The sequence below is a fragment of the Dendroctonus ponderosae genome, unplaced genomic scaffold (assembly GCF_020466585.1).
Source record: "Dendroctonus ponderosae isolate FM_Combo_2020 unplaced genomic scaffold, Dpon_F_20191213v2 Dpon_F_20191213_3, whole genome shotgun sequence".
Classification (NCBI taxonomy): Eukaryota; Metazoa; Arthropoda; class Insecta; order Coleoptera; family Curculionidae; genus Dendroctonus; species Dendroctonus ponderosae.
In genome coordinates, this window is record NW_026018508.1 from 6,668,390 (window position 1) to 6,675,235 (window position 6,846).

Consider the following 6,846-nt stretch of genomic DNA (forward strand, 5'->3'; position numbering starts at 1 on the left):
CAGGAAGAAATTCCGATAGACCACGGCTTCAAAGCCCGGAAAACATTCCTAAATGTAATCTGACCGGCCGTGAAAGCCTTCATAGTCTGACTATTTCTTTTGTGTGAAAGAAGTGTCAACCTTCTACTTCGAGCTGCAATAAGCTCACTTACAAACCCGTCAATTGCCTAATTGATCTTTCGAAGCTGTTAAATTTAGGTCTAGATAACAAGTTATAAATGTATATTTCGGTATTTCAGTTTTTACTATACAAAAATAAAATTTAGGACAGATAGTTGGATTTTTTTTAAACTACTAAGTAAGTAACGTTGATAATACAGTCCTTATGAGAAAGTAGTTGATGCGTGTATTTCGCGAAAAAAGTATACAATTCTGCACAATAAAAATTGAATTGGAAGGTCTCAACTGAGCTGCTTCGAAAGCTCAATTAAAAAAGTGGCGGATTTAAATGCACTGTCTTACCAATTGGACTAACTTTTCAATTTTTGCCGAAACCCTGCATCAGAAAATGAAAAAAAGTGGAAGCCAGTTGATCTTATACTTGAAGTATATGAATCGAAAATATAAAATGAAAGCTTAATCAATATAAAAAAAATAATTCAGCAATATCATCTGGTACCACTATTAAACATTTGGTTTTGGCATTTGACCAGATTTCTCCAAAAAGGATTTAATTTTGTTTTGTTCAAATACTTTCATGTTAGTACCGATTTTTCACTTTTTCAAATATACAATTTTTTGCTAAATTTTCAAACTTTTCAAAACCGCTCAAAAAGTTATTAAAAATTGTTAAAATGGCAATTGAATATGATAGTTTAAGGGTCCAAGAAAGCGTAAAAGTACGGGCGCAAAAAAATATTCAAAACTGAAAGTAAAAAAGGTCTTTTTTTCAGGTGGGTTATTTAACAATTGCAGTACCTATGCAAAAACTGTTTGTCCCATCTTAATCGGCCTTGCGGTTCTCGTTTTGCATTGTACTCAAGTACTTTTTTCTAAATGTATGGCATGATTGTCTTATTTTTCATTGTTAAATAAATAATTATTGATTTAATTTCATTAATTCCCGAGCGATACCAATACTTATCTAAGTTACGTCACGTTAGAGCAATTCCAATCTGTAACCCTCCAGGCCTATTAATAAAATATGTCCATTTATCTGAAAATCGTGATTGGTTTGATGTGCAGGTTTTGTGAAACATTAATGGATGATCCTGCATTAGTAAGTTTGTTTACGAATGTTTATTGCTGTATAACTGTACCGAAAAATCCTTTGTAAACTGAATTTGTTTCTTAGCTATACAAGATTAATTGCTGTTTGTGCTTAACACATGCGTTATTTTTAACACTTGCTGTTAAGTACTACTTTCTTACATTTAGACTCTTAACAGTAAAACTGCTTTAAAGAGCTGGTGCAGAAAACAGGCTTACATTTTTTGAAAAATATTCCCTATAAAACTTTATAATGATTAGCAGCATTATAGAAATAATGGATGAAGAAACGGTTAGTATTATATTAACTTAGCACTGTTTCAAGAGGAAAGCGTATTCTATATAATTTTTATACTCTCATGGTATATCTTTGACGGAAACGAGTTCATATTTCTTCAAAAATTCAAAATTTCCTTGAAAATTTTCGATATATTTCTCAAAACAAACAATGTCGTTATAGCAGCTCTGGAATTCAGCTTTCCCTTGTGCAAAAACGTGGTTTAAAGCCAAAAAAAAAACGAAAGGAAACTGAAGGACAGGAAATCAATTGATAAAGAAATTAATATCAAACAAAAAGAGTTGAACTTCGAGAACGAGACAAAATTAGAAAACTTTAAGAATATTGACCACAGTGCATACATATACTAAATATAATAAATTCGTGAATAACCTGAAAACCACCTAAATATATAATAACCAAAGTTCAATCAATAACCGTTAAATAAAAAAGTTAGAGCATAAAATACAGGCACTAGTAATTAAAACAGGCCACCTCAAATGCACACTCATAATATGCTGTTACATGTATTATAAGGTGGAAAAATGGATGGATTTGGTATTGCTATGGGCTTCAAACACGAATTACCTCAATATGTTTATCAAACCGAATCGATTATAGATGTTGTAAGCAATTTTCATATGTAAATAATATTCCATTGTCGCTGTTAGGACAACATTGTCCTACAAGCAATTTGGTCGCGTCCGTACATATGGAGCTACACGACAATAATCCAACAGTGTGCAATAAGAAGATGTAATTTATTGCCAATTGGCATGTTTTATGCAAAAGCATTCGAATTTTGAACATACATTTCCATCTCTTTAAAAGTCAGTAGAGTTTGTTCGTAGATAAGTTTAAATTGCCAAAAATTGGGAGTTTCTTGCAAAATTTTGCCTTATTAATAATTCGGTTAAGCAAATTAAATACTACAGGTTTGTTGCTGATGAATTAAAACTGAACAAAAGTATTTCCAGTAATTTAGCCTTAAACCTTATTTATAATTCTTAACAGTCATTTTTCTCATGATTTACAAGTATTTAAAAATATTGTAAATAGTCAGTAGGAAAGATGAGACTAACAAATAGAATTTCGAATCGATAACTGCTTATTGTGTGCATTTGCACTATTAAAACAGACTACTTTATTGTCGTTTATCTTGTTTTTAAACTAACTGCGTACACTTTTCTTCATTTACTTACAAATTCATTTGATTTAATTTGAGATTTTAGCAAACTAGATTCAAAAAATTCTTGTAGAAACACCACCGATTTCCTTTTGGTATAAATAATATACCAAATGAATTATTAAATCAAGCAACATTTAAAAATAAGTAAAATTTTATAACACTGGCTGGATATATTTTAGACAATATAGAAGAAATACAGAATTGCATTCATTATCCTTTGGCTAAAATGTTTCTCTTCCCATATCTTGTTTTATTCAATTTTGTTGAATTCAGTGATCGACTTTTGAAGATGAAAAGTGACATCGAATATCTTTCATCAAGATTAAACTGCTTTTATTTAAAAAAATATTTGGTTTGAACCTATTGGGATTCTTGCAAAATATTAGTTTTTGGGTATTTAGTTCTCTTAACGTGAAGATAAAACATTTTTATCTTTATACCACTTGGTTTGTCAGCTGCACTTTTTATCGGTTTTTGTTAGATATAAATTGTAGAAATATATTTTAAAAGCCATTCTTTCTATAGAAAAGCAATCCTGGCCAAATAACTTTGACAAATTTTCTTCCACGCTATCCAAACTCTCATATCTTAATTATTGCTTCGTAATGAAACTCCGACCAATTGTAACCAAAATGTGTAGCAAACACACTCACTTTTCCTCTCTTATGACTAAATTATCAGGAAGTTTCCAAGTGGTATATGGAGTAACAGGGACCCATCCAACTGATTATTTATTATTCTGTGTGCTCCCAAAGGGGGTTTCAAGATATGTTAATACGATTTTCTCGAAAATATGTTTTGATAAAAGGGGCAATATCAGCCTAAATATGACTCTTGGAATGGCTTAATTAACTGAAGGTGTTAAATCTGCAAGGGAATACATGGCAAACCAACAATAAATTTTATTAAGCAGGGGGTAGTTGTACTTAAGATAGGCAATAACAGCCTTAAAGATGAATCTTTGAATGGGTTAATTAGCGAATGGTGTCAAATTTTCATAACAAAATACATGAAGGATAGTGCGTAACAAAACATGTATGTATGTGTGAGTGTGTGTGAGATGGAGTAAGTCAAGAGTTGGTGTTAAAAAAACTTCAAGTAGTTGTAAAAATCATGAAATGATGCACAATAATGTTCAGATGCCATCAGTGTTTTAAGAATGTAAAATGCCACATTTAACAAATTCATCCGTTCGCTGCATGGAAGAATCCAAATAGCGACGTTAATTTTTCTTATGAGCAAGTGTTATGAGATAATATGAATGCTTTTGATCAATTGTTCGTCGACAATTAATAAACCGACACTAGATGCAAGGTGATCTAGCCAATATGAAACCTTATTAAAATGCCATTGTGTGCAAATAAATAGGGGAGACCAGCGTATTTGAAACAGAGCTAATCAGTGTATGGTTTTATTATATGTACAATGAACCTATACTTAAAACTTACTCATAAGTACAATCAAATTAGGTGCAATTAAATTTATATTTGAAGAATTACCGTCTGTGTCAGGCTATTATCCAGATCCAGACTAGTTAGAAAGTCGTTTTTCTCTGTAACACCAATCGTCTTTTAAATTTCTTTGGATTTGGTTTTATCGACATATTTTCCAGCCGGAAAACCTTCATTATTCAACATATGAACCAATTTCGGACCAATCAACCTCTATCAGGAGTATGTCTTTAAATGAAGTAATAACGTCTGCAAAAATTAATATTTACAACAATCTAACAGTCTAGTTGTTCTTGCTCTAGCAAGACAAACATTTTTTCTGTCTACTGAGCGATGTCTCTGTTTATGTATCGAGTTTCCCGCGAAAAATCGCTTTTCCGATTCAGTTTCTTTGTTAAGTGCCAAGCGTACCATTGAGGGGCAATTTAGCTGTGGCAAAAAGAGTTGGTAGTTGTTGGAAGTTTCAGAAAGGAGCCAGCGCCACATGAAACCGGACAAACATAAAATTGTGGCGACCACATAAAATCCTATGCGACCGCTCTATACCGCAGAGCTGGCGATGGTAATGATATTGAAGAGTTTTTCCATGGCTTATATTTTTTGAGGGGTAATTTGCAGTTAAACGTTATTTCAGAGGTGAAGTTCAACAGCTAAAATATTTTCTAAGAATTGCTTTAATATTGAGCCATATGTTTTACATTATTTAAATAAGCACTTGAGCTTTGCTTTGGTTGAAACGTAGATATGTTTTAGGGTGTTTTGCCACTGGAACTTTCTATAAAATGACTTCAAATATAATAATCTTAAAGTTACTGTGTTTAATTATTTTGAATGTTCATTTTAAATTATAGTATTTTATAAAAAAATCTCTCAACATTGAAGGAACTGTCGAAAACTGCATTTACAATATTAATAAATCATTGCACAAAGATGAAGTTGGTAAAACGTTAAATTTTCCCTTGAACAAACGTAGATAATCAATTGAAGTTCCTCGTACTTGGCTCGCATAACTTTTGATTAGGAAATATATTATATTGGATAAGGCGCTTTCGATTTCCAGGATTATAATTAGGTCTGTTTGTGTTTAATGTTTAAAACGTACCAAAATGGAGTCAGAAACTTCAGATTTAATTAAATTAACAACATTATCACCATATCTGTTGCAAACTATGACTGATTTTATATAACCCTTGATAACTGTGTTCATAGTTGAAGATATTGTTCGTTTCCAAATTTCCAAGAGAAGTAAATTATGTTTCTAGAATTGTGGTTCAATAACGCGAAACGTATGGAATTAACTGGAGCAGAAGTAAAATGTATTAACTTATTTATTTAATTATTCAATTTTCAGTTTAACTTCTGAGTAATTCTATAGTATATTTTATGCCATTGTACATAGTGTTTATCTATTTTATCTTGTTTTAGATAGATTAATTTAGTTCACTAAAGAACGTTTTCCGTTGCATCGAAAATTCCTCATTTTCAAATAAGTTTAGTTTTTTTCGTATTATTCAAGAGCAAAAAGTATGAGCCTTATTTGTTAAAGTCTGAAGTCGATACGAATACTTTTATTCATTGATAGCTGTGATTGATTATTTGTTACCTTTTCCTTATTAACATATTGTTTCATTATTAATTTCATATGATGTTATTAATATTGTTTTTTCTTTCTTTTCAGGGTGTCCACGGAAGGGAAGTTCCTAAGACTAAGAACGAATGGCTGCAGCATTTTAGAACATGAAGGTGAGGAAATAATTTTGTTGTTTAGTTAAATTATTTGCTAAGTTTATTGACTTCTTTGCAAACATTCCAAGCAACCGACAAATTTATTTAAAAACGAGATTCGGTAACGTAAACGTTAAATTTAGTTAGAACATATGGTTTTCAACCTGCCTGAACATGCTCTAAATCAGACTTATTAAATTTTTTACTTACCCAACAGTGAACAAAATACGGTATACTGTTTATTTGAAACTGACATATTTTTCAAACTATTTACCATAAATGAAAAATGTGCAAATTAAATATAACGGCTTTTTATAAGTTTCCTATACATTTTAAATGTTTTACGTAAAAACCGTAAATAAGTGGCTATTTTTATAGCCATTAGCCACCAAGCCAACGTTCATAAAATATAAGATTTCTAATAAAATCAGAAAATAGTTTAAAGAACTATTTAAAAAGAGACGGGAGCTGGGTTTTTCTTTTTCGTATGGTTTGATAAGGTTATTATAAGGAATTCTGTCCGAAGTAGATCTGATCTGAACTTCGCTTTGAAAGTACGTTATCAAAGCTTGCTGGGGTTCTGAAGTTTCCAATCATTTGTTCACTTATTTGCTTCCTTCCATTGACCAGGAAAAAAGTTCAAATCTTGTTGAATCTAAAGCGCCAGTTTTGACATGAATTATTGCTTTGTTGCCAATTTAGAAAATAGGGATTCCTCGATGAAGAATACAAAATATTTAGTATTTTTGCAAACGTCATCTCAATCGAACAAAGCTTATAAAATAATTACAAGCTTTTTAAATTTAACGCTTCTTACAAGTCGTTTCTAAAGCAGTTTTTATATTTGCTAAGTTACTTATCAGTTAAATTTGCCCCACCATCGAACACATTTAGGCGAAATAAAAATATTTTTTCACTTAAACTGTTTTTGGATTTTCATTTAGAAAAAATATATACAATCACCGAATTTGAAGCTAGTCAACGAATAAGTCATA